We start from the raw sequence: 26,623 nt of genomic DNA, 5'->3' as shown, positions 1-26,623 counted from the left end.
TACTGTGACCCGCAACAAATTTTTGTTAAAAAAAACCCTTTTCACAAGCATTGCTGACTCTGATTTCTGCCCACAGCATGTAACAGGATCCTTTTAAATTCTGATTTTTTCAATGGAAAACTTTTACAACTCCCAAACATATTCCATTACAGTAGTTTATTTTTAAATACATATTTTACTTAAACTAAGGTACTTCCATTTCACAGGCACAACAAATATATTCCAAAAATAAGAATGGCAACATACTGCAAAAATAATCACTTTATTGGTGAGAGTTCAGTACAACTCCAGGAGTCTTTCTAATACATTAAGTTGGGCTGCTTTTTCCTTCAGATATCAAATGGTACAGGTGGTATTTATTTGGACTAAGATTAGCTAGATTACAGCTGGTATCCTGAAATTCTTGCAGACAATCGTTCCTGTATTGGATCAAACTTTGATTTCTACTTTCCTCTGCCCCTTGTTCCTCCTCCATCTTCTCCACCCCATTTTTAACATATGAAAGTGGTTACTAACAAACTGGTAGGTGAATCTTTCCAACACTATGGAGACATGACACATCTAGTATATTTTTGCAAACTCCTACAGGCTACTTTTTTCTCTTCCCCCTTTCTCTTTTTTTTTTGTGTCAGCTTGATATGGTGAATAAAATGCCAATCGATGGAAAAGTTACAAGTCTGCAGCTGTATTTTCCCTCACTGTTCCCTAAGCCACAGTAAAAAAGAACATGTCAGCCCAAGCACCTGTATGTTATGGATCATCACCTGTGAAAACAAACATCATCATTAGCCTCATCAAAAATCTTGAGAAGTGTTCAAAGGAAAAGACTCCTGAGTACCTTGAGCACTCTATCCTTTCCTTCAGTATTTATATCTAAAAAATATACCTAAGCCTTGACCTACACAAGCAGGGCTTTTCTTTCCCAGTCAGACAACACATCACCTCACAATATACAAAAAGGAAAAGGCAATCCAGAATATTGCCTTCTTCACTGCGTTAGGTATACGGATTTGCCTAAGGCCACAGAAAAGGGGTGGAGCATGGGGGAGATCTTCACAATGTAATGCACAAATACACTTTCTAGAATGGGAGATGAACTTAAACTCCTTTTTTTGTCTTATGTAAATCAAGCAACTATTTAGTCCAATTAGCATTCAACTGCTGTTATTTCTAGAATTTAATCCTATATTTATTAATAAAGCACACATGTCAACTCACAAAATAGCCCGTCTCCTTGCAGTGCAAACAGAGCTTTACTTTCCATGTAGGGTATTTGTGGGACATTCTTATACCAGTTGGTCCATAATGAATAAAAATTACATTACTATAAAGGAGCAAGGAGAATCTGAAAGCCACATTTCATTTTGTTTAAATCCAGCACTGTCCAGGGCAGAATATTGTTCCTTGTAACTCAGACTTGTGAAAAAAACAGCAAGCTCTGCCATTCAGCTTGTCTCATCAACTGTGAGTTTTAATTTGAAGCACTTTTGCAATAAACTTAGTTTTTTGCCAACCCATCCTCACTAATGTTGCACCACCTAAAGCATTCAGCCACTGCTCTCCCCCCGCAAGCTAGCCAAGCATATCAAGTGTGCCTGCAACACTCACAGCCTAATCAACAATGCACAAAAACAAAAGTAACAGCAAGACTCCTATTATCTGATCTTCCGTAAAACACAAAAACTGCCTTCTCTGGTACAGAGGAAGTGCCAGTAAGCCTGCAGGTGTGAGCCAGTTAAAAGAAAAGGCTTTGGCTAAATAGATTCTTTGACTGCCAGGGATTAGAGTCATGGCACCAGTGGTAACACACATCTTTTCCTTTAATTTACAAAATTTTCTCACGAGTTTGCAAGAGTTCACCCCATCAGGGGCTTTCTGAGGCCATTGAAATGTCTTAAGTTTTAATTAAGTTGGAGTTGTCAGAAGAAAGCTTTTTTGGCACAGAGTCAGGGTCATTAATTACTGCTATCTTTGTTTCTTTCAGAAAAAAGAACTCTACTGACTTGTTGGGTTACTTACACAGCCTACATTTTCTATCCTGCAGTTCTTATTCACCTCCAAGCAAGGCTTGATTAAGCAGTTTACCAATTACTTCCATCAATCTGGTTTACAAGTCCTATGGGTAATCGTAACTTCAGAAGCTTTTCTTTCTGCTGATTCGAGGTACAGTAGTAATGAAAGCAGCATTACTGTTAGAACCACAAAGCATTTTGAATTTCTAGATTTTCCACCCAAAATGATACTTGAATCACATTCCCAATTTTATCATTTAGTACACATCCTCTTATATGCTTTTTACTAGATAGTCAGTTATTAGCAGACACCAGCCATGCTGCATAAAACTAAGCAAAATAAGCATGATTTCCTTGCTGTCTTACAATTCTGGGGTTAAAGATAATGGCTTTTATCAGTCAAATAGCACTGAGCAAGGTTGCATTCAAATCAAAGGACATGGTATCTGCATTAGACAATAGTAAAAACTTTATTGCTAGGTGACACTTATCAAAAAATTTAAAAGTCTAAGAATAATAAGCTGAAATTGCTACCCTGTAACAATTTTTCACTGGCCTAAGTAAAGGCTAATCTGTAGGCATCATTTTTACCAGATGCATTCATATCATAAAAAAGCCAACAACATAACTGGTACTAATTTGCTGCTTCATCAGAGATGGGAGATATGGGGAAGACACTGTCTCCCTCCTTCCTAGAGACAATGACCTCGAGGCTCAGTGTGAAATACAGTATTATACAGTGACATTCTATCTATAGATTATAGATAAAGGGAAGATTTGGGATTCCAAGTTTGTCCATTCTTTGCCTCTGGTGGTCACTAATTTCATATGTATATACAATTAACAAATATTCTTCTAAAATACACCAGAGTTTGCTAGTCATATAGCTTCACATGCCCGGTAAAATCTTGGGTTTAGCCAAAGTATTTTGCATAAATACCATTACCATTATTAGGCAGCTTGATAACTATATATCTTTCTAAGTACACGGCTTGTTCATTTATATAAAGTTTGTTTTATCAAAATCCTCAAATTCCTTGAAGCCTGAAAAAGGCCTATGTCAAACTACATATTTTTTACTGTTTTTAATAAAAACATTGGCAAAATAATGTTTTTTCAGAAACTCTGACTTGGATTTCTGATTTATAGAGTATACTTTACTATTCTGAGCTACTCAGCTCAGCAAGTGGTTGCTCAGAGACTGCAAGACTTGAAATGTCTGTGGCATAGTATAAATTATTTTGATCCTCCCTTGGGTATTTATTTAATTTCCCACCCATTTACTGTACTTCGCATAAAATGGCAGAAGCGAGATAGAAACTATTAGAAAACTGGAAATACCACCAAGAACGTGAACCAGCTCTAGGAACTCAGGATACCTGCAACAGAGGCAATCTGCTGATCAAGAAATTACGTTGCGATGCATTATGTTTCTGTCTGTTACCTCTGTTTTCCTAAATCCAACATCCAAAGTAGCAATCCTACAGATATTGCAGCAGATACTTATTTAATAAAATATTAGAAGTGGTTTGACAAGATTACAAAACTGTGTTGAACCTTTTTATAAAATAGCCATCTTCTCTATTTGTAGCTTTTTCCCCCTAACAAAACAACACAGAATTGCATTGATCTCTGTTACTGTTTTCATTTTTTTTTTCACCTTAGTTAAAATCAACTCTATCACCAAAAAGTTTCTAGCCACTTATGTCTGCAGGATGAATCTATATACAGATACACAGCTGTCATCATATCTCTGAATCCTTTCTTTCCACACAAAATCCCACTGTCACTAGCTCTGCCAGTGTAGACCTGCAACTTGTTGATGATGAAGTGCTTTTGAAATGGAACACAGGAAAAACCTAATCTCAGGGACCTGCTCTCCCACCCTTATGTTTTTCAGGCTGCTTTTCCCCCACAGTGTAGTTACAGTACCTGCACCTACAACACTGTGAATGGACACTAGAACTTGGGCTCTCCTCTCTCTCCTTTAGTAAGGACTTGACCCAGTCTTTTTGGAACTCCAGCCTACTTATTTTTTTTTCTGTAGTTGAACAATATCTTTAAAATCCATCTCTCTCTTTAAATAGATACACACAAAAATAAATACACTCATAAGAAAAGTCCTATGAGGGCTGCCACTGTCAAAAAGCCTGTTTAAGAGGCTTGCTTTTTTTATTCTACAGCTAACTGCAATTCCAACCCTTTTTAGCCGTGATGAGAAATAGGAAACTTTAATAGCCTAGTTCTGGTCTTAAATGCTGTGTGTGTGCACCAGCATATATATTTTAAAAATTGGAAACCTTTATATGAACACAGTACATCAAAAGCTGTTTTAACAAGCTGATTTAACAAGGTATTAAGATGCGTATTCAACCGAGGAGGTGGAGACTCAAATTCTGCAAATTTATGAACATAAATGTAGCACAAGTACTGTTAAAAAATAAGAAGAGTTTCTAAATATTCATCTCAACTTACACTTTTCACTGTGAGCTTCGTCCTTTATTTATAACTCAATTTGATTGTTAGCGAAAACAAGCAACTACTGCTTTATTCAATATTGCTTGAACATGCTGGATTATTCCCTTGCAATTTTGGTCCTTTGCATGATTTTAGCTTATTTAAGCTAAAATAACTTAATATAACAATATAACCAGGCTACTTGACCTGAAGAGTCTCTGTCTTAATAGATGCATTGCTAATATATCTAAGTAAGGGTGAAAAAAAAACCCCAAACCTATCAAAGTACCAATAGACTAGCAGAATCTCTTAAATTGAATATTTGTTTCATTATGAAATTCCATTTCTGTTCTTTATCAAGCAACAAGATATAAGGCGTTGAGACTTTTTCATCTACCAGTAGAAAAATAATCAGTATTAGAGAGAGCATTTATCTGTATTGACAACTTTGATGAAGGTCAACAAATAAGTATATTTCTGTGCTGATATTAAGAGATACTTTTAAAAAGTAAAAGAGAGAGCAGTAGAGCCTTCCATTTTCATAAAAATGAATTTTCAATGGTATTAGTAACTAAAAATCTCTGTTGGTTCCTTCTGTATTAGAAACATTACTGAAATACATATTTCTCCATTTTTTCCTTACCAATATGTCAGTACACATACTTGTAATCTGCAGTAGTTCATGTGGCATGAAAAATAATAATGGATAATATCCACATATTTCCTGTTCTGTGAAGGACACAGGCGAGAGATGGTTCTCTAGCAGCCTGTTGTATTAACTCTAGGCATTAAACATGCATTTGGATATAAGAAATAGAACAATGGCAAAAAGGCCAAGGCAACTAGGACTTGGTTGACTTTCTAGAATCACCAAAAGGAGAGAAAACCAGCTGGATAAAAATCAAAAGGCCTGCAGCCCTCACACATGCCTGGAGCAATGGCTGTACGTATAGAAGAACTCAGCAACTGTTTCATCCTTTTGCATCTGATTTCAGCAGTCACTGCTCCAAAAGACAGTATTTCCTGGTTTTCTGCTTCTGCCAAAGACAGCACTCTTCCACAAAAGCAGACTGAGGTAAAGGGTAAGTGAAGTCACCTACACAAATGACAGAGTAACACACAAATCCACTACTTTAAAGTGGGGCACACATATTAGTATAAAGATAGAATAGCTAGATTTACACACATAAAATATGACCTTTGAATGCGCAGCTGAAAAATACCCAAACTGCAAATATCCAATCTAAGCATATAGGTAAGGATAAGCGTGCTTTAAAATGGTATTTTCTTCTGGTTAGACTTCTTTCATCTACTGAGTCAGAAAAGAAAACTAACACATCCTGATAACAGATCACCTTGCAATGAACTGAACCACTTGGGCTAGGTGCAGTTTATTATGGTTAATTTGGTGCCAAGATGTCATGGTTAACGAAATACCTGACCCAGAAAAAAATGAAATTAACATGTTTGGTGTGCAAAGATACTTGGTTAAACAATAACTACTGTTCATTTTACTCGCCTTATATGGAAACATGAAAATTAAAGCTGAAAAAGACAGCAGCGTTCATCCATCCGTGCAGAATGACTTCCTATTATATGCTTCAAAATTCATTGTCCAGTTTCATTTCACTAAGAGAGAGCTTCCAATTACTATACCTATTCATATCTATTATTGTTTTATGACATGCCTAAAGCTGTGAGCAGTATTATATCTTATCACAGTCTGTAGAAAGGGGGTCTATCCCATTTCTAGTCTATAACACGATGCAAGCAAGAACAAAACTGTTGGGGGGTGGGGTGGCAGTTGCTTCTTCTATCGTATTGCAAACTCATACCAAATTTGCTGCCTGCTATCACCCCTGTCTTTTTTTCAACATCAGTTCTTTACAAGCATCCTTTTCCTCCTGAATACCTGTGTTTTGCATTATTATTTCAGCAGATGTATCAGATTCCATTTGCCGGGTTGAATCCCATTTTGTGATTTCCTCTCCATATTTCTAACCTGTCCTCACTTTTTATATCTCTGCACTCTGTCCTCACTGGTGTTGGCAACACCTTCCAGTTTTAGAAAAACCTGCAGATTTAATTAATGGTCTGTTTACCTCCCCTTACTTAATCACATGATCAACAAATTAAATATGCCACTCACAACTGCAGAAGGCCTCTAGACACCTTACTCTATCCCCAAAATACAACTTGAACTCCTGTAACCAAATGACAAATTCACATGGCAATTTGGGCACAACCATAGTCATTTCAACTGCCCAAAACCTTTTCCAAAATTCTGTATCTGTCCCTTCATTTAAGCAAAGATCTGCGAGGCTGCTTCCTCCATACTATTTTTTTTTTTTTATTAAATCACAGTTTACAAGTGTTTCTGCCTTTCTGTAATTAACGTCATTTAGTCCCCTCAATACATCATAGTCTCTGGAAACTTTCTGGAAACACAACATTCCTGTGTTTCCTCAGGAAGTGGTTGGTCCAAGGTTCACCTGGACCTCGAGCAACCATGTTCTCTGCCATGTTTCTCAAAGAGATGGAAAAAGTGGAGGGAGTTCCACTAGATGGCATGGTCTCTCCTCCTTCCTGAAACCTCAGAAGACCCTGGCTAAGCCTCTTGAGACCAGGGACTAGGAGGAGAGGTTGCGACTATCCACCCAGGAAGTCGATGGGGAAGCAAGTCCAGGCCATTTCTGCTCTTCATCTTCATGTTCACCTTTGTTTCCATACTGTGTGTGCGCACAGCTCAGGAACAAACTATGGTCAAGAACTCTTGGAAGCACAGCTCCATCTTATGACCTCCACATGAGGCAGTAAGAGGGGCCAGGCAGCAGGGAAGATGCAAGTAGCACCTGCCTGGTTATTCTTGGCCTCCTGAAAATGCCTTTGGGCTTAGCAAGTGGAGACAAGAGAAACCATGGGGTAAAACCTTTGGTGTCAGAGCAATAATATTTGTTATTTTATTTCTTAACCATTGTTATTATTTCAGATAGACCACAAATCTTTATGCAGTCATGAAGATATGTACACACAGAGAATGAACCAAAAAAAAAAACAAAAAAAAAACAAAAAACAAACCAAAAAAAAAACCAAAACAAAACAAAAAAAAAAAAACAAAAAAAAAAAAAAAAAAAACCCAACCCAACCCAACCCTGTATTCATACTCCTCTCATCCATCTAACCTCTCTGCTTTTAGGTCATCTTTGACTAAGGCATATCAAGTCAAAAATGAAATTGTTTTGGGGTAAAGATTGTTTCTTGCAGATTCAGTATAGTTCCTATCACACCACTAGGCTTTATAAATAACAACAGGCAGCCCTATGGTAATTACCAGAATTACTCTTTTTTCTTTCTTTTATTAAAGATTGGTATTAGATTTGCTTTTTCCCAATCTTATGATAATTCCTCAATTGTACTTTACTTTTCAGAAATAATTAGTAGTGATTATGTAAATTCATTATCTATGTCTCTTAAGACCATACCATACTTATCATCCAGACCTGCTGATTTACTTTATTCATTTTTTTTTCTAAGTATTGCCTTACTCTTTTTTTATCAACAACTATTTTGAAAAGGTCTTAATTACTTGAGCTATTATGTCCTTACTCCTTTTATTTTTCTTGTCAAAGAGTGATTTTGAAAGTAGCTCAGTGCATCAGCCATTTCAGAACCAGCTTTCATTTTGTCACCCTCTTCATTTATTATTGAGCTTAGTTTTTCATTCCATTATTTCTTTTTTTCTCCAATATATTTAAAATACTATTCTTATTTCCCCTGACTCCTTTGGCTAGTATTAGCTCATTCTGTTTTTGCATTTCTTTTAACTTTTCCAAGTCTTAAAAGAGTTTTAATTTTCCTGGTTGTTTCCATCTTTCATTTTTGCCTTGGGAGAGATCTGGCTTCCACAGATCTTTGAGCAGCCCCTGGTGAAACTACACCAACTTCTCTTTATCCTATATATTTTCATATTTCTCAAAGCTATAGTTTAGTGCCTTTTAGAGAGGCAAGTCACAGCTGGAAAATATGATTGGGGATATCTGATTGCTATTGTCAATTCTGATTGAGCTGTAAAACATAATAAATTATTTGACAATCCTGTGACTCAGTTTCTCCATCAGTGCAACCTGTATATTATCTATGTCTTCAGAGGGCTGTGCTAACACTTATCTAATATGAATATATCCTCTGACTTTCTCAAGTATAATAAACATGGAAACTCTTGTGATTTTATAGAGGTCTACAATTAAGTTTCTGAAGGGAAGAAATAGGCCAAATTCCTCCCTTTCACACTGAACACCTCAAAGCACCTACAGAATCAGTCTAGCTCAAAGTAACAAAAGGCAGGATTTTCTTCAGTTTTTATATATGAATAAGATTTTAAACACTCCTTTATGTTCATTAGGTGCAATTTTCTCTCTGATTAGCTCTGGTTGGCTGCAAAATATGCAAATACCTGACATGTTTGCCCATTTCCTCTATTTATAGAACTTTAGAAATATGTTGCTTTAGATTTGGTGTGTTTTATACAATGTTATGGCTAGAAAAGGCATGTCCTAGTAAAATTCCACTTATCAGAATTAAGCATTCTTTGGAAAAAGAATTACTTGCAAGGCCAGTAGTAGAACAAAACACCAGCATTCCCAGCACTGAATTTGCAAAGCAAACAATGAAAACAATTTGCTAATAATTTGTCATATTTCTAGCTTTGTTGCCACTACTAAATGCTTAAATGTGTGCACGAGTATGACAGCAGCAACTGACACAACATTTTTATGGAAGAGGAAAAAACAAAGGGACCATAAAATCCTGTGTTTTAATAAGGAAGTCAAGAACAGCAGAAGTAGTCCCAGAAACTGAGTCAGTTCTTTTTTTACTTTCATCTCTTCCTTCTCTCAACTCCAGCTTTGGAAGGAAAATAAAGCTGAAATTGAAAAATTAAATGCTAATTTTAAATATATGGATATCCAAATCCCCTATGTTCAAACAAACCCCAATGAAATTAGTATACCCCAGTGAAAATAAATGTCCCGATCACTCTTTCCCTCTGGAATTCTCTGCTTTTCCAGGTGCCTGCAGTGAGATCTCTTGCAATAATGGAGTAGTCCAATCTTTGATACTTAATTGTACTGGATTACCGTTTGGCAATGAACCAAGTGGTTGGCCTGGGGACAGATCATTTTATTTAACGGCTCATCACCAGAACCTCACCAGCATGCAAACAGAAATCACTATTCTACTGCTGCCAAAAGACTGCAAGAACACAGGAGGCTAATCAGCCTGGGAGACACTCAACTAATGACATACACAGGTAAGCGTCCACTTAAAAAAATGAAGGGCAAAAGGCCAAAAAAAAAAAAAAAAAGACTCAAAAACTTGAAATTATGAAGAAACAGAAATCCACAGCAGAGACACTTTTATCTTTAGGGAAAAATCAACTAAAATCAAAACAAGTAGTTTCTTTTTTCATGGTTAATTACCATTACACTTAAAATAACTTGTTACTTATTGTTTGTGTAATTTAGGCTCGAGGGAGGAATATGTGAAAAGTCCTGCTCCAAAAAAGCTTCAAGGAAATAATTTATGAGAGCTCACAGATAAGAGCCTTTAGATTTGACATTTTGATTTCTATAATAAATTGTTTTATTTTAAAAGTAAAACATCATGTAAATTAATTCATCCCTCAAGCAACATGTAGAAAATGCCTCAGACATGTTTCAACAAATGTTCACTCTTCAGCTATGTTCATTATAATGTTCTACTATGATAATAAGTGCTCTGTAAATCAATAAGTAAAACTACACAGTGCCCAATTTAGAAACAGAGCTTCCGTCTCCTCTTGTCCTTAGCAGAAGCAATGGCTTTAGTACTGTTGTGTCCTCTCCTCCACTGTGATTGCAGAAAGATTATGAAAGGCATTTGTATGACTGGTTATGAAAGACACTCAGCAGGGCAGTGAAAAGTTTTATGGGGGCTGTAGCAAATATTTCAACAGTTTACAAGGAAGGAGAAAAACAGGTGTCAAAAGTGATTGTTTTCATCAAAAAGCAATGAGGTGAGTGAGGAAAAGAAACTAAAGCCTATCAACCAGCAAAAATCCATTTCTTTCTCCTCCTTTCTTTGCCCCCTCCTAATTAGCAGCAAGGTTCTTTACTATTAAATAAAATTTCCTATAAGGCTTTCTGGAAAAATTCACCAACTCATCTCTTTTTTTTTTTAATGCCTCTCCACACAACCTTTTCATCTTTTGTTTCATATCCATGCTGCAAAGACACAGTTCAGACAGAGAGTTTGATACTGCAGACCTAGTAAGGAAGAAGATAATTTGTTTTTTTCCACCAAGGTTTTCAGGGATACTAAAGAGATAGGGGTCAGCCTGACTCTTTTGAATTGCCACCTCCTGCTAGTCTTCCCCTTTCATAGGTGCTGCTTGCTGCCAGGTCAGTAGCGGTTTTTTCTTTAGGTACTAGATACACTCCAGATTGAAGGTGCTTATCTAAATAAATAGACTATAAAGCACAACAATGAGTTTGCAATACAAACACTAAAAAAAAAAATCAAATATAAGCAACTTTGTACATACAGTTTACTACAGCCTTTTCTTAATCAAGATGTTTGCAGAAAAACCTGACCATAGATACTACAAGCATACATAATAGGACACCTGTTAATCTTTGCAGATACTGAATTTCTGTAGAACACTCCACACTAACCAAGTAAGTAGAAAAGAGCATCATGTAACCATGTGATGAAGCATAACTCTGTGTTATCATATGCTTACATGTCTTAGTGCACATACACAGAAACAAGTTTGTATTTTATTTGCATGTGCAAACACAAGATCAATGTTACAACACATGAGATGTCCTGATTGTATTAAACTTTTGTATTAAACTTTACCATGTTAGATATCATAGTTGCTGTCATCCAGACAAAACAATGAGTTGAAGTGATAGGCTGCAGAAGGAAGCACGTATTAAAAGTTTATAGATGGGTCCCTAAAAATACACATTTATAGTAAAAGGAATAAAACATACAGAAGCAATGATCAGGATCACTGAGCAAAATCTTGCATAGAGCAACAAGGAAATATAGGAAACAAATTGCCTTCTGGCACTACCAATAGTAATATCATAAAGATGATAGCTATTTTCTACAAATAAATCTAAAATGACCTTTTGGGACACATGCAGTCTGTGATAATTTGTAATTTACTTTCCTTGATAATCATGTCACTGGAAGCCTGAATTTTCCTTAATTTACCATATAGGATGAGTTAAGTGCAAAGACACCAAGAAGCAGAGACAGTGAATTAGATGGGGTTAGAAGCAAAAATTCTATTAGGCAGCTAATTCTTTGAACATTGCACTACGTAATTTTAAATTACTTAAACATCTGTACAAGAAACAAATAAATCCTGAAGGGTCAAATCCTGCAGTCTTTACTCAGACAAAATTCCCATTGACTCATGGGATTTGACCCTTAGTTGGGAATATGCACAGGTTCAGACCATCTTTTTCAAGTTCAGATGTGGAAATTCTCTTTAGAGCAGAAAAGTCCTCAGGGAAAGGCTTTCTGATACCACAAGCATCCAAGACACTAGTCTGGGCTAATCACTAACAGGTTAGCATCTCTGAAAATAATACTGTCTAACAGCAGAGGAATGTGTAGTCTGGTTCTCATAAAATTTCAAACCTGGGACAAAACAGAAGAATCTGGTAGAGCTACCTCTTTTTTCATCTGAATTAATAACACATTATCAGTTTGGTAAGAAAATATGAACTGTTATTATCAAGCTTCCAGATATACAATGGAACTTGGAAGCAAATGTAGCAGTAAATATTTGCTACTGCATAGTCACAGTAAATACCAAATATCAAATACTTATTTTTTTCAGCTTTGTTTCACTTTATAAATACTTAATGAGTTATGCTATAAAACCGTAAAATAATTCTAAATTTGAACATCCTTTGGGGGGAAAAAAAAGAAAAAGCTATCAACCGCACAGGATAACCAATAAATCTATCCTCAAGAAAATACTCTCCTTAAAGAAAGACAAGAAGTTCCATGGCAGAAAAAAAGTAAAGGCCAAATTCTAATATCTCTTTGCTTTAAAAATAACTGACACAGAATTTGATCCAGCTTATCAGTGTCTCATGGTTTTTGCTTGTTATTTTCCAAAAAATCGTCAGTAATTTTTTTTTTTTTTTAGGGGTGAATTTTCAGCTTTAGAAGCTCAGTTTGAGATCGTACAGGCTAAATTTTCACAAAGAATAAACAAAGCAGACTAGCATCTGAAGGTGCTCAGCACCCCTGTAAATGCAGGTGTAAGGTATATGAACCAGTGCATCTGCATTAAGCAACTTTTTTTGGACAGCTGGTGCAAAGTGCTGGTACAAAGTGCTGGCAAGCTTTTGCTGGCCACCTTACCAGGCTGATAGATTTATATATTCATCCACAGGAGAAAGAGTCCAGGGTAGCAGATGCCCGCAAAGCAGAGGGGAAGTTTGTCACCTGGGGAAAGCATGCAGAGATCAGAGGATCCAAGTACTGCTGCAGAAACTCTGCTCCCAGCAGGCATCTTAATTCCACTTACAGAAGGTTCTCCCTGGCTACAATGTCCTGAGGACCCACAGACTAGAATTTTTCACAGCCCTATTCCCTTTTCTTTGTAATTCTTACAGAATTATGGGGAATCGTATTATTGAGCATCTTTAACTATCACACATCCAACATGTGTCCAATGTCTCCCCCAGAAGAGATTCTAGATGTGCACTGCAACCAACTTAAAGTCTTTGTATGAAAAGGGATGGTCTATGCAAAGTCTCCATGTCTCAAAAAGGACCCACCAAAAATTTCAGAGCCACAGAAGAACATCTGCAGGGATGCAATACACAAACATCCGATCTGGTAGAGAAAGAAACAACACAAGGGAAGCAACATTTAAAGCATGTTCTGATAGAGGTAAATATTTTTTCTTATTTAAAGTTCTTTTAAAATATTATATATTTGTTTCAACTAGTTCTTCTTGATCATTAAATTGGTTTAGTTTGTTGAAAAGTGAAATAGAAAGACCGAAGTTCCTTTCCATAAACAAAATAGATTAAAAAAAATGTGATGGCAAGTGAATCCCACTTTATCACTCTTCCTGGAATTTCTATTGCAGAAATACAAAAGTCTGATTTATTTTTAAAGCATTTTAAACACATACCAACATTACTTGGAAACAGGCCAGGTAAAAAAATTCCATCAGAACTGACACCCTACAAACACATGTTACCAGTAACCACTATTGAGCCTAAAGAAATAAATGAAATGCTATACCTTTGGCAATGCAACACTTGGAACATTGTCAAAGATTCATAGCAGCAAGGTATATATCTACTTTAAATATACAGAAAGCTCAGGACTATGTATTAAACACATGCACTGCCCCTCCCCCATGTTAAGAGAAGTCTTTTGTCCCCACAACTTTTAAAGTTATTTAAGGTCTTTTTTTTTTTAAACAAAACACAAGGCTACTTGTATTCCATAGCTGACAAAAAAATAATGAGTATGAATTCTCAGAAAATCTAATCCTTGCAAAACTAGCTTTACCTATTATTCAAAAAGTCTATCTTAAAAAACAAGAGAGGAAGAATATCCAGCATAGATGAACATAATTTGAGGTGAGAGAATACATTCTTGAAAATGTTACCTATAATAGAAGTTAGAGGTTTATTAGGGCTCTGGATATCTCTACCAAATCATGGCCTGAAAGGCCATTATCATCTTTAGCAGTCAATTAAATTAAAGCAAAAGAAATTCAAATTTCTTATAAACAGGAGTGGTTTCTAGGGTTAAAAATCTGTGTACAATACCTGTGTTAGCTGTATCTTTACCTACTCCATAACAACACAACCTCAAACAAACAACAATTCTCAAACAGCCAGTGATGTTTCTGAAAAACACTACAAAGCACACTTATGGAGCCTTTTACAGCAAGCACATGGGTAGACTTAAAATACCTCAAGACCTTGTACTGTGGGGTAATTTAGACTCATAGGTGTTACCAGAGTAATTCCATGGGAAGAAAATAAATAACAATAAATAAAAAAAGGCATGTATCTTTTGAAAATTTTGCCTCTCTTCACATATACCTTTTGTGCTGGCATTTGAATACTGCATGTGGAATACAGCCATGGAAGTCAGGAGTCAAATGTCCCATTCACACCTTCCAATTAGCAAACATGCTGAAAAAAAATTCGTATGCCACTGCTACAACATGCAGAGGCATGACAACTGAGATTTTATGGCAAAAGATACAGGCTTGCAGAACTTTAAGCATATTCGAGGGGGATTGCATGTGGACCAGCAGATGAAATCACATGCATCTGTGGTGCTGAGGAGAGGTGTTAATTTTAAAATCTGTTCACTAGCCTAAAGGTGCAAGGGAGATGGCCTTTCTCCTGCTCAGCTTCTAACAGTAAATGATATCACCTTTTAGGAATTTTTTTCTGGTAATGAAAGCCATGGTGGGCTGGAGGGAGAGAGTAAGGGACATCTGGATCCTCTTCTGGAATGACAATTAGGCAGTGGTCCATATTAACAACAGGCGGCCAGTAAAATCACCCGGGCTCACGCATCAGATATAAAGTGATTACCTTCAAATATTGATTTTACAGCAAGACCAGTCCCAGAGGTTATAATGGCTGTTGCTTGTTTCTAAGTGGACAGTTTTTGAGCACTGGAAGTGAACTCTACAAGGAGCTATTACTCCTCAACAAATATTTCATGCACTTTTGGTGGCTAGTGCCATGAGACTATCCCAACAATCAGTGTGTCTAAGGGATTAGAAGAAATTATTAGGCCAAAGCATTTTGTTGTTGCTTGCTTTCCCTATCTTTTATGTCACAGTGACTTTGGACATTTTGCAAGGAGACTTAAAGTTCTCCAATTACTCTAATAAGGCCAGTGAGTCATACAGCTCTCCTACTGCCTGAAGAAAGTGGGGTTTGGATAAGTGCTAATGATGTAAGGCTGGAGACAGGACAAGGTTACAGTGGTTCACCACGGCATGTAGGGATATACACAGATACATTCTGGATGGACATACCTGCTTTGAGACTTTCACACTTGTAATGTATGGATATTTGGGGATATAGCACATCCACAAGTCAGGCACAAACATGACTGCTTTTCATCACAGCTGTGTGTGCTTCTGTGTGGTAGTCATACTGCTTTTTCTTCTCTTCCTCCAGAAAGAAGTTACCTGAATGCAGCCTTTCCCTAAATCTGTGACAAATCTGTGCTGCCTTTGAAGATTTGCGTCTTTACAAATGCCTGTGACAACCTGCAGTGGCCAAAGCCAGCAGGTGCAGGTGCCCGAGCCTCCAAACATCACAGGCTGTGGCAGGACCAGGGTTTGGTGCAGAGCTTGTCTCCATCACCCAGCTGGGTCCCATCTGAGGGACCTACTGTACAATCAGCCCTAATGCCCTCAAATGAGCATTTCTTGTGCACTTCTCTCAAGAGCAACAGTAATGTTTCTACTCACAGCCACTTGTGAAGACCACTGAAAAATGGCAGCTAATGCTAAAAGCAGCTGCCCACTTATTTAGCAAATTTTCCTGTAGATAGCACTTATGCTCTTGACACTGCAGCTGCTACTAGTTCCTATCTATGTGAATCTTTAAGAATTTCTTTAGATGAGGATTTCTAACACATCAAAATATGTTTCCTAGCACAACTTAAAAGCCATTAACTCAGCTAGGTTGAGTTAAACCTTCAGAGAAATTTTAGGTTTTAACTTGACCAGATTCTAATGTGAAAGTTTATATTGTTTAGTTATGTCATGCTTAAAATGTACTAGCTAACATGTTCTCATCAAAACCATTAACTAAAATATTGGTATCTACATGCTGTCTCAGTTTCTGCCTCTCCCTCCTGACTGTGTCTAACAGAAGATTCTAGCCAAGTTTTATAATTCTGAGCATCATGAGCTGGTGTCAGGGGAAGTCCCTTGACCACAGCATCCAGCTGCTTCAACAAAAAAATTCTCCAGTTTCTGTGAGGTACCAACACCATCATGGTATCAGCTGTACTCCCCAGAAAATGGGTTGAGTTGAGAAATCTGCAGAACTTACTTCATCATTTTGCTTTATGCAGTTTTAAAAAATGGTTTTTAGTTCCATCCATTGGGCTTAAAATATTATAAGGACAGAATAAGGAAAAAGTTCTTATTTTTCTTTAAAAAAAAAGAAAAAGTATTTCAGTTTAGAAACTCAGAACAGCATGTGTTATACTGGCAGCTACCTTTATTTTGAATATAGTGCAAAATTGCAACCTTTTACTGTGTAATGACTGTTACTGATTATTCCATAAAACACAACTAATTTTTTAAACTACTGTTGGTCTGTTAGGTACATTTGGATACTTACATAACTTGTGGTACCCACATATCCATATATTAGACAGCTCACTTATTTACTCTAGTACATATCACTTTAATCTGAGCTAACACCATTGAAATATAAAATGTCCCTGACATTCAGATGAAAGATTTGACTGAAGTATCACAAAAACACGTTGAGCAATCAACACCAACACACAGTTAAAATAGATTCTCCTTTTGCATAGGAGGACATTGCTGCTGACATCTTAAGCCTAATATAACATGAAATTAGCAGAAAACATCAAGAAAAATCCACCTCCAGATATGTCATCTGTAACAGTGTATGATCCTCTAGATATACTCCATTAACACAGACAAACTTTTAGAAAGTATAATATGATCCTTGATGGAGGGACTAACTGACCACTATCAGATATTCTGATGCCTGTTGAAGTATGCTAGTAAGTCTAGCATAAATACAAATTACCAAGATGACTTACTGATATGTAAAGTTACCATTTTTAATGGGCCTTCAAATACTATATATGCCTCTTGGCTACCTTTGACAATAGGATAGCATGTAATATCTCTTTTTCTTGACCTTTCTTCCTGAGTACTTTCAAAATCTTTCAGGTGCAGATCAGTACAGCAGGACTAAATCTCTTGGCAATTGTTAGGTTTCTACTGAACCGTAATGAAGATGAAATTGTACTTCTACTCTATGGTATGGTCTTTCCCATTCAATACAACTGGGGAAATTAATAAAAAAATCAAATTTATTGTAAAATACAGATTTTTGTGGTTTTTACAGAAGTTTTAGGAATGATAAGGACACAAATCAGCTGCTCACTCTTATAAGGTCTAAGGAAGAGAGAGACATGATAGCAAGATTCTATCCTTAAGGTAAAAGACCCATTTTTTAAATTTTTCCCTGAGTCACTTCAGGGCCAGAAAGCATCCCAAAGACAGAGGGACAAAACTATGAAGAGAGTCATTTGCTTCCTCAATATTTCTCAAGGGAATTCATCTGTAAATAACAGTTAGAAGTTTTAGGTGATTCCTAGCAAACCAAGTGCAGCAATCCAATGCAACTTCTGAAGCCATAACAGAAACAAAGTCGGTATGTAAGATTTTTCGTTACCTTTATATTGCTCAGGCTGTGTTTCAGCTCTCACAATATCCTCACTGATCCATATTCTGACAACTGTATCAATTCAGGTAGTACCTTACTCTCCAAAGGACATCCAAGTACTTGAAAGATTTGTCACAGAAGGAAGTATTCTTTGTAAGACTATTCTTGTCAGAATAGGGTCCTTGGAGGATGACTCACTGGGCAGGAATGTGGTGCATTGCTATTATTCATTTACCATTTAATGATACAGACTTTTAAAGTACAGCTCATACTAGACTGTTCTAAATCCTCAGTGAAAAGAAATCTCAAATTAGCTGAAAATTATTCAAGACCTTCAAAGTGCCATGTTAGTTAAAATCAGCAAAAGTAGAGAAAGGAGATATGCAGATAATAAAGCAATCAATAAGACAGCTTGACTGAAAAATGTTTTAGGAATGGTGATGTTAAAATAAACCTTTTTTTTTTTTACAATCCATATGGGCATCTAATATAAATCTAATTGGGTCAAGCATTTTAATTACACTTTACATTGCTAGTATTAGTACCAAAACAAGACTATTTAAAAAATCCATTTTTTGTCAGTTTTTCATATTTCATCTTTCATTTTGATCTGATTCCTTAATACTGCATCAATCATTTGTAGTGGTTGAGATATCCTACTTGTTTATAATTGCAGAATATTTAATCTTTATAAATACTCTCTCTCTCTCTCCAAGTTCTGTACTTTGAATATATCCAGAATTTTCAGGAAAAGCTTAGAATGAATAGCTCAAAACTGATCTGTGATACAGTAACCAATTGATTTCTGTTAATGCAAACTCCATTCACTGATTTTTGAAAATAAACATTGAATGATTTTTTCCCCATTATCAATGTTTGACATGACACTCAAGGATACATTTTAATCAGACACACAAAACTCTTGGATTGATGTAAGAGTGTTAGGTTAAACTCATTTTTTAAAAAAATTATATTTTAATCCCTAAAGGATAAACATTTATCCTCTAAGATACAGGGATAAAGATTTTAATGGCATCTTGCTTTGGGATTCAAAATAAATAAGGCAAAGATGAGTTTCCATCTTCTTAAAACTAAATTACAGAGATTAAAATATATAAACACAAAATGAAGGTATTCCATTTGCATATTATATTTCGCTCTTAAAGTTGATATTGAAGATTAAGGGTCAGCATTTAATCCTCACTATCCTAATCCCTAAAATTACAAAGACAGGCATAAGTGCATGTCTGCTCCACTAAATTACCTTGAAAGAAAGCAAATTCCGGATGAAAAGGGAAGCATATTTATATTATGGTGATTTAAAATCTGTCGCCTAAACACATCTTCTCCCCTCTATCCATTGACCTAAATTGCACACTAAAAGCTTGCTTGTCTGCAAATGGGCAGCTAACACTTTGAGACAGTCCAGAGATTCTTCACTTACGCACAATCATGCCAACTATTTTTCTGACTACAATAAACACTGTCTTGTTCATATTTTGCAGAAACAAGAGTCAAGTTACAAACCAGAAGAGTTTCTCTACTTTTCTCAGCCTGATTCCTAGATATAGATAATTCTTTAAATTAAAGATTCTAAGAAAGAAATGTATTAATGAAAATTAGTAGGTCAAGCATGCTCTGACTTAAAGTCTAAGGGAACTCTAAGGGGAATTACACCCCAGAGGATACTGTACCTCAGACGAAGCAGAATTATAACATAAAATAACCCCAGTCTCTAGAAGAAAGAAAGCTGTAAACCAGTAGTGATTATACTCTATTCATCTGTTTCTCTAAAATATTGGCTTTTTCCATAGGCTACATGGAGCAACTGAAATATATAATGGAGCTGCCCCTGACTTGAATAGGACAAGGATATCAACCCTCACTGTCTGTTCTGCTGCCTTACCAATATTTAATTGTAATGGAGAAAAAACCCTTACAGAAGAACCAACAAAAATACCAGGATATAAAACAATAAAAGGAAACCGAAGCTCATAGGACTGCATTCTGTATTTTACATTCAATATTTATCGCCTTCCTAATATTGCAGGTTGATAGAAGTGCAACACCATTTACTGAGGTAAAATAACTATGCTGCACTCAGCCCTTCAGATTTGCCATGAGAATTGTCTGTCTATGTCTGTACCAAGATGTTCTAATATTTATTTTTGAAGAATTTCTTTGCAATTTGAGCCATCTAGAAGATAACTATTTTATCATGACTATCAAAATAAGCAGCTCTGTAATTATAAAGAGGGCACTATGTTTCTTCTTTTGAAGTTTATTTAACATAACTTTAAAGGGAAGACAAAATTCCTGTTAAAAACCTATTAGCAAATAAGGTTTTTTATCTGTAAGGGCATTTCTATTATTGGCCATAAGGTTTCTCTCTACTTATCAGAATGTCTGGAACTACAATGCTATCACTACAAATAAGAAAACTGAAAAAACATCTCAAGCTTAGTAACTGAATTTGAACTCTGCACATTCCTCCATTACAAGCGTATTTTAGAATTATCCTAACAGTTTTGCCACTAATTTTCATCTTCTGTAGGTATAAAAAAAAACACAAACAAAAACCCTTAATAAAAGGTTCAGTCATCTAAAGAAAAAAACCTCCACACAACAAATGCTGCTGTGATTTTCGGTATTTCAGAGCCAAACCCCTGCTGCTTGGTCATGATAGTTATAAAAGCACACTAATGAAAGCAGCAAAATTTATAATTAATTTTAATTCTGATGAAACCATACTGCTCTAATCAACTGCCTATCAAATGTCGGTGCAAATTACACTAACAAAAATAATTATTACGACAGGTTGGCAGAATAAAATTTTCCATATACTCCATCTGCATAGAGAATGCCTGTGTGGGAATTGCTTTTAATGAACAACAAATTACAATTACTAAACTAAATGAACCATCTGCCTTTTTTGTTTGTTTTCACAGTCTCACTAGTACAGGGTGCACTGTCAGCTTAATTGCCATTCAAAATGGCAGACTGACCTACCACCAGACTTTCAAGTCCACAACATTTTAACTGAAAAGCCACAGCAGATGTTTTTAATTTTATGAAGAGGACAAGTATGTTTTATAAATATGTTCTAAATATAAAAGGCCAGTGTTTAAATAATAATAATAAGGTACATGCCTATTTCAGATTGGAGGGCTTGTATGATTAAATATCTCTAAACCCTAAATTAGCACATGAAGTATTCATGGACCAATACTAATAGAAACAAGTCTTGATGTGTTTTATTAACAACTTTATTCAAGAATATGTTCTGTCTCTAGCCTTTAATAAGTGACCACTGTTTTTCAAAGGGGCACACATGAGGACTTGTAGCAATGGCAACTATTAATTAACTTTTACCAAGCATATTACAAGTGCTTATTTGGATATGTCATCTGGCATCGCCATTAACAAAACAAAGAAGCAAATAAACAAAAAAACCCAAACAAACTAACAAACAAACAAACAAACAAAAAAAACAAAAAAAAAAAAAAACAAAAAAAAAAAAAAAAAAAAAAAAAAAAAAGAAAAAAAAGAAGGAAAACCAGTGTCTTATTTGCATGTCTCATACCAGTTGAGCTTTCCTTGCTGAGTTTTTGGGGACCACAATATTGTGTAACAGTTGGAAGATAAACTCTTAATAACAATCACTGAGGGGAAAAGAATCTGACCTGGACATGCACTTAAAAAAAGAAACTCCACTTACTACTACTGCATAACATAGGAGGGGTGGTTGAGGAGAGACATTTAATTATATTATTACTTATATAGTGGCTATATCAGCCCTATTTTCTAAAAGCCTGGCTCATAGCTTATTATTAAAAAATTAAAATATTTTGTAAAATAACCCTTTTCTTTTGAAGGGGCTGAACTGCAAGCCCTTGGGACAAAAGCTTATTTTTTTGTCTGAAGTACCAAAATCTTTCAAGCAAAACCTAAAAGCACCACTGCTACAAAAGAGAAAAAAAACAATGAAGAAAAGGCAAAAAACCCCACACAACAGAAAAAAAAAGCCAAAACGAAGCAACCAAACTCAAAGACTGTGTCAGTATCCAGTGAATCTCTCATTTCTCTGAGACTGTCTCCAAATGCCACTGTGTTAGTTCGGGTTTGAATCCCCGATTCAAAGGACAGTTGTAAAAAGGAGAGAGTTAGGAAGACTCTTGCTTGTTCCAAACAGCTGTGGTTCAGATCTTAGGGAAAGTGATCAATAAATGTAAATACTATTTTATGTTCTGTTTTTAATGTCATTTATATGTTTATTTTTAATTTATTCTAGACTATTGTGACAATGTATAAGACAAAGGGGAAAAAGTGACTAAGAGAATGGGCATCTCACTTCTAAGTATATTAAATCATTTAATGACCCATATACAGAGTGATGCAAAGTAAAATCAACTCCTATTTCCAGACCTCCATGAAGCTGGATAAGTGAAGGTGGCTTAAAATCATTCCTGTTTTAGGTCAATGTTATTTATCATTGTTCACAGTTGGAGATACTATACATTGCTTCAAAATACTAGATTTAGCTGGTCTGCATGCCAGTGCCCACTCACATACCCATGTCTGATTTGGGGATTAAAATAATCCTTATCTCCTCCCCCTTCTACACACCTCTGGTTAAGACTAGAAATAACAAAGAAAAATCTGATTCCTCTACTGGGATGTTTGATTTTAAAAGGTGCATTACAGTGATTACATTACAGTGTTATTACAATTAATATTTACAATCACTAACTTGTAATACCAGTATTACTAACTACAGTTCTTTGCGATACGTGAGGAAGATACGTTAAAAACCTATTAAATGTTAGTTCATTCACTGAACAGTATTAATAAAACTGCTTTATTCTCATTTTCACTTTGCAGTAGTCTTGTTTCTCTTGCTACTTGGACTTTATTTGAAGAAGCTTTTATTTGAAAACCTTTGACTGACTTCCACATTGGTTTACCTTCCAGGATCTGCCTGGTATTGTTTGGGGTAACGTTTTTTCCTCTGTAGTTCTTACCATCACAGCCTGGATGTCTGGAAAAAATCACATCTCAATTTTCCCTTTGAGGTCTTTCCTCAAATAATCAATGTATTTTCTTTCTTTCTACCAGAAGAAGCTTTCCTCTTCTTTTGGGTGAAGCAAAACCTTTCCCTCCTACAGTTTTTCTTCTAGTCCCACTGACATACTAACGTCTGTGAATTCTCCAATACATTATTAATACTCTGCAGGGAAAGAATACAGGGAAATGTGAAAAATACCATGCTGAACAACATGCCTCTCCCTAAAGAAGACTGATCCCTCTATTGCAATTCAAATCTTCTGCTTTCTCATACTCTGTCTGTATTACAGAAAACACTGGTGCTTCCTAGCAGAGAGTCCAAGTGCACACCCTGCCATCTCCCAGCCCTGTACTGGGACAAACTCCTGCAGAACACTAGGTTACCTCTGCTTTCCCTATTCCATTTAAGATCTGGCTTCCACACACAGATTGACTGGCCATGGCTGGAGAAATGCTGTGTCAAGATCCAGACAGCTATCAGCACACAGCCTCTGTAGGTCTGGATTGTTTATTCTGCTCATAACGTTCACAAAACTGGAGTTTGTCTTCCTAATCCTTGCTCGGAGCAGATTGTATAGAACAATTAATAACAGCTAGCACACAGAGGTAACACGTTACTGTGATGCCTGCAAAACTGCTGTGAAAACCAGTAACCTGAGTCAAGTCCTATCTCACATGGTGTCACGTGGATCCTGCAGAACTAGCTATCACAGGAGCCAGGCTGCAGATGCTTCATCCTCTTCCAAGAGGTGGAATAAAATTGTGCTTCCTAGAAACATGGAGAGATCTTGTATGGTACTGAATCATAACTGGTCTTAGAATGTCATCTAAATTTAAAAAAATTAAATAGTCATCTAAATTTTAAAAAATATATTCAAATCCTATACCTTTACATGCTGTACTGAGGATATCAAATTATCTATGGAGTAATGCTGATTATTTATTACTCAAATGCAAACCCACAGTCTATGAATGCTCATCTGAAGGCAAACTTTTTGTCATGCTCTTCGAGCAGAAACAAATTAATTAGTTGTCAAATGGCCCTTTCTGCCTATTGTTTGTACTTCTAAATTAAATAAATGAAACACTAATTATGACACAGACACTCCTCTCCCACGCTGAGTGATAAGCTGACAAAGAAAAACAAAATAACCCAGACATGCAGATTCAGTTGTTTACTCTTGGAGTAATACCTTTCCTTAGTGAAACTAAAATTGTGAACAGAAAGGCATCTTATTTACATTTGAAACGCTCAGTTCTCGTATTCATTTTTGAAGTCTAATGTCCTCTGAGAACAGTCACTGAGGGAGACAGAGAGATGGCAATGCAGGAGCAACACTATGAATCATCCCCTTGGCCCAGGTGTTCCGACATGCTCTCTGTGCGAACAGCTAATGTCAGATCCACAAAAAAGCAGGGTACAAATACAAGCCCTTAGAGAGCCTAAATGAATGTACAGTGTGACGAGGGATCCTTGCCTGACCCTGGAAGACAGTCTGTTTATATCCTGACTTTAACAATAATAATAGAGAACTAAACGTTCTTGTATCTTTTTGTTTTAGCCCACATAATCAGAAACATCATTAATGTTCATGCCTTTATCCTTCTTAAAAATCCTGATAAACTGTTTATCCGGATAACCCCCCACCGCAGCAGTGAATTTCACAGGCTGATTGTTTACTGCAGAAAAAAAAAAAAGAGTAGCTCTGAGTTTCACTGAATGCCACCTCCCTCTCCTACTACAGTATCAAGTAAAGGGAGCACATGGCTGGGTTTCACTCTCTCCTTCATCATTTTATATACAGCCCTAAGCCATACCACCTTGTGCTGTGATCCCTTCAGATCTCTCAGGCTAAAGCAGGGTCAGAACTCGGAGGGGAGATCTCCAAGGAAAACACCAGTGCTACAAAAAAGAGTTTTGGCAATTCATTGATGGTGCTCTCTGTCTAAATTAGTAATGAGTCAGTGCCCTAGCTTGGTGTTTAACAGCACTGTCCTGTTAGGAAATGTTTCCTTTTGGTTGAAACAAAGAACAGATTTCACAACTGCTTGTACTTAATAAAGTTATTAAGTACGTGGCACATTTTTTCAAAGGAGGAAGAGTGTTAAGACAAATGTCTTGGCCAAATTTCAACTTGTAATTATGTTTTGCCTACCTACAGGCAATTCCCTGTGCAGTTTCACTTGAACACGGCTTTTTTTTTTTCTTTTTTTTCACCTGCCTTGAAAATACTTGCAGTGCACTGTTGCTGCACACACTTGAACATGAGCTTTCTTCCACTCTACCAGTATGTACACGAAGATGGCCCTATATTACACTTAGGCTAACACAGATTGAAGGAGCACTGAATTTAATTAACATTGTTAAAACATTTTGAAAGCCTCCGAATAAAGGCTTTACATAAGTGTAAAGTATTACCATAGTTTCTACAGTCTGTTTATTTAAACTTAATAAGATTCCCTTCACACCCACACACACACACACCCACCCATACACACACCCTTTTTTTGCTTTGCTAAGTAAATGTACATTAATAAATAGTAGCGTTACCCAAGTCATGAAATTTTATTTTCATCTAAGAACAAACTCTCCCAACATGGCCACCTTGTATTCCCTTCACCCTCTAAGAAACTGAAGGGCAAGTGCCACTTGATAGTTGGTGGAATGATCGAAAATTGAAGTTTTTGATCAAGAAAATGAGAAAGCAGATTCTTCATTTGCCAACCACTCTCTGAAAATACAAGTTTTCAGTATCTTTTGAGATTTAGCCCAGGGCACTGTTAGCTGATCTGAATTATGTATATGAAGTGAGGTTTTCAGAGAGAATTGGGGTCTGATTCATTTCAGTCTTTATAGGTTGAAACAGAGTGAAAACTGCAACTAGAGGCAAGTTGAGAGACTTGGAACAGAGCTGAAACTGCATCTGCAAAATACTTGCTGTCAGAAAAACTGGCTAATGGATAGACAGCTATATTCCTGGCAGCGCAAATCCCATCAAACTTTGCAGGTTTACTACCTCTCTTCTCAGCAAATCTGAAGGTGGCAACCTGTAGGCCACTAAGTTCTACAAGTTCTTCATTTAGAATTAAAGCAGGAGAGATTAAAGGTGGAGAGATGGAAAATATTAATCTGAAATTCTTGAATTAGTTCCTTCCATGCCCCACCTTTTGGCTGTTTGCTTTCCATGAATTTCTCCATACTAAATCTGCTGACCTACGCAAGGAATTTGTTTCAGAAACAGCTATGTTTAAACACATACTGCAGAATATCCAGGGAAAACACATCCTGAATGTGTAAACTTAGCATTCATGAAACAGCCCATTTCTAATAGCACATTTGCAATCAGTCAGGGAACAGAAATATACCAGGTGTCAAACCAAAACTATCCAACAAAGGACAAAAGTTTAAATGTATTAAATATTGCAACTGACTCTAGGTTTCAGCAGCAGCAGCAGGACTGGGCACCGTTTTTGGAAGATATTTCGAAGACAAAAAAAACTGAGAGAAGCCAATTTGAAAGAGAAGCAACATCTATCCATTTAGCAACCAGCTACATATATACACAGACATTACCAAGGGATGCTTAT

At 36.3% G+C, this 26,623-nt stretch overlaps 1 protein-coding gene across 1 annotated transcript in view; it reads right to left on the bottom strand.

The window, feature by feature from the left end:
- Nucleotides 1-26,623, bottom strand: part of ZFHX4 (zinc finger homeobox 4) — a 126,312-nt gene that overhangs the window by 75,270 nt on the left and 24,419 nt on the right. The gene's annotated exons all lie outside the window — the stretch shown is intronic.

Source organism: Vidua macroura, chromosome 1, assembly GCF_024509145.1.
Source record: "Vidua macroura isolate BioBank_ID:100142 chromosome 1, ASM2450914v1, whole genome shotgun sequence".
NCBI lineage: Eukaryota > Metazoa > Chordata > Aves > Passeriformes > Viduidae > Vidua > Vidua macroura.
Note: the sequence above shows the minus strand (reverse complement) of the source record. Positions and strands in the feature narration are given on the sequence as shown.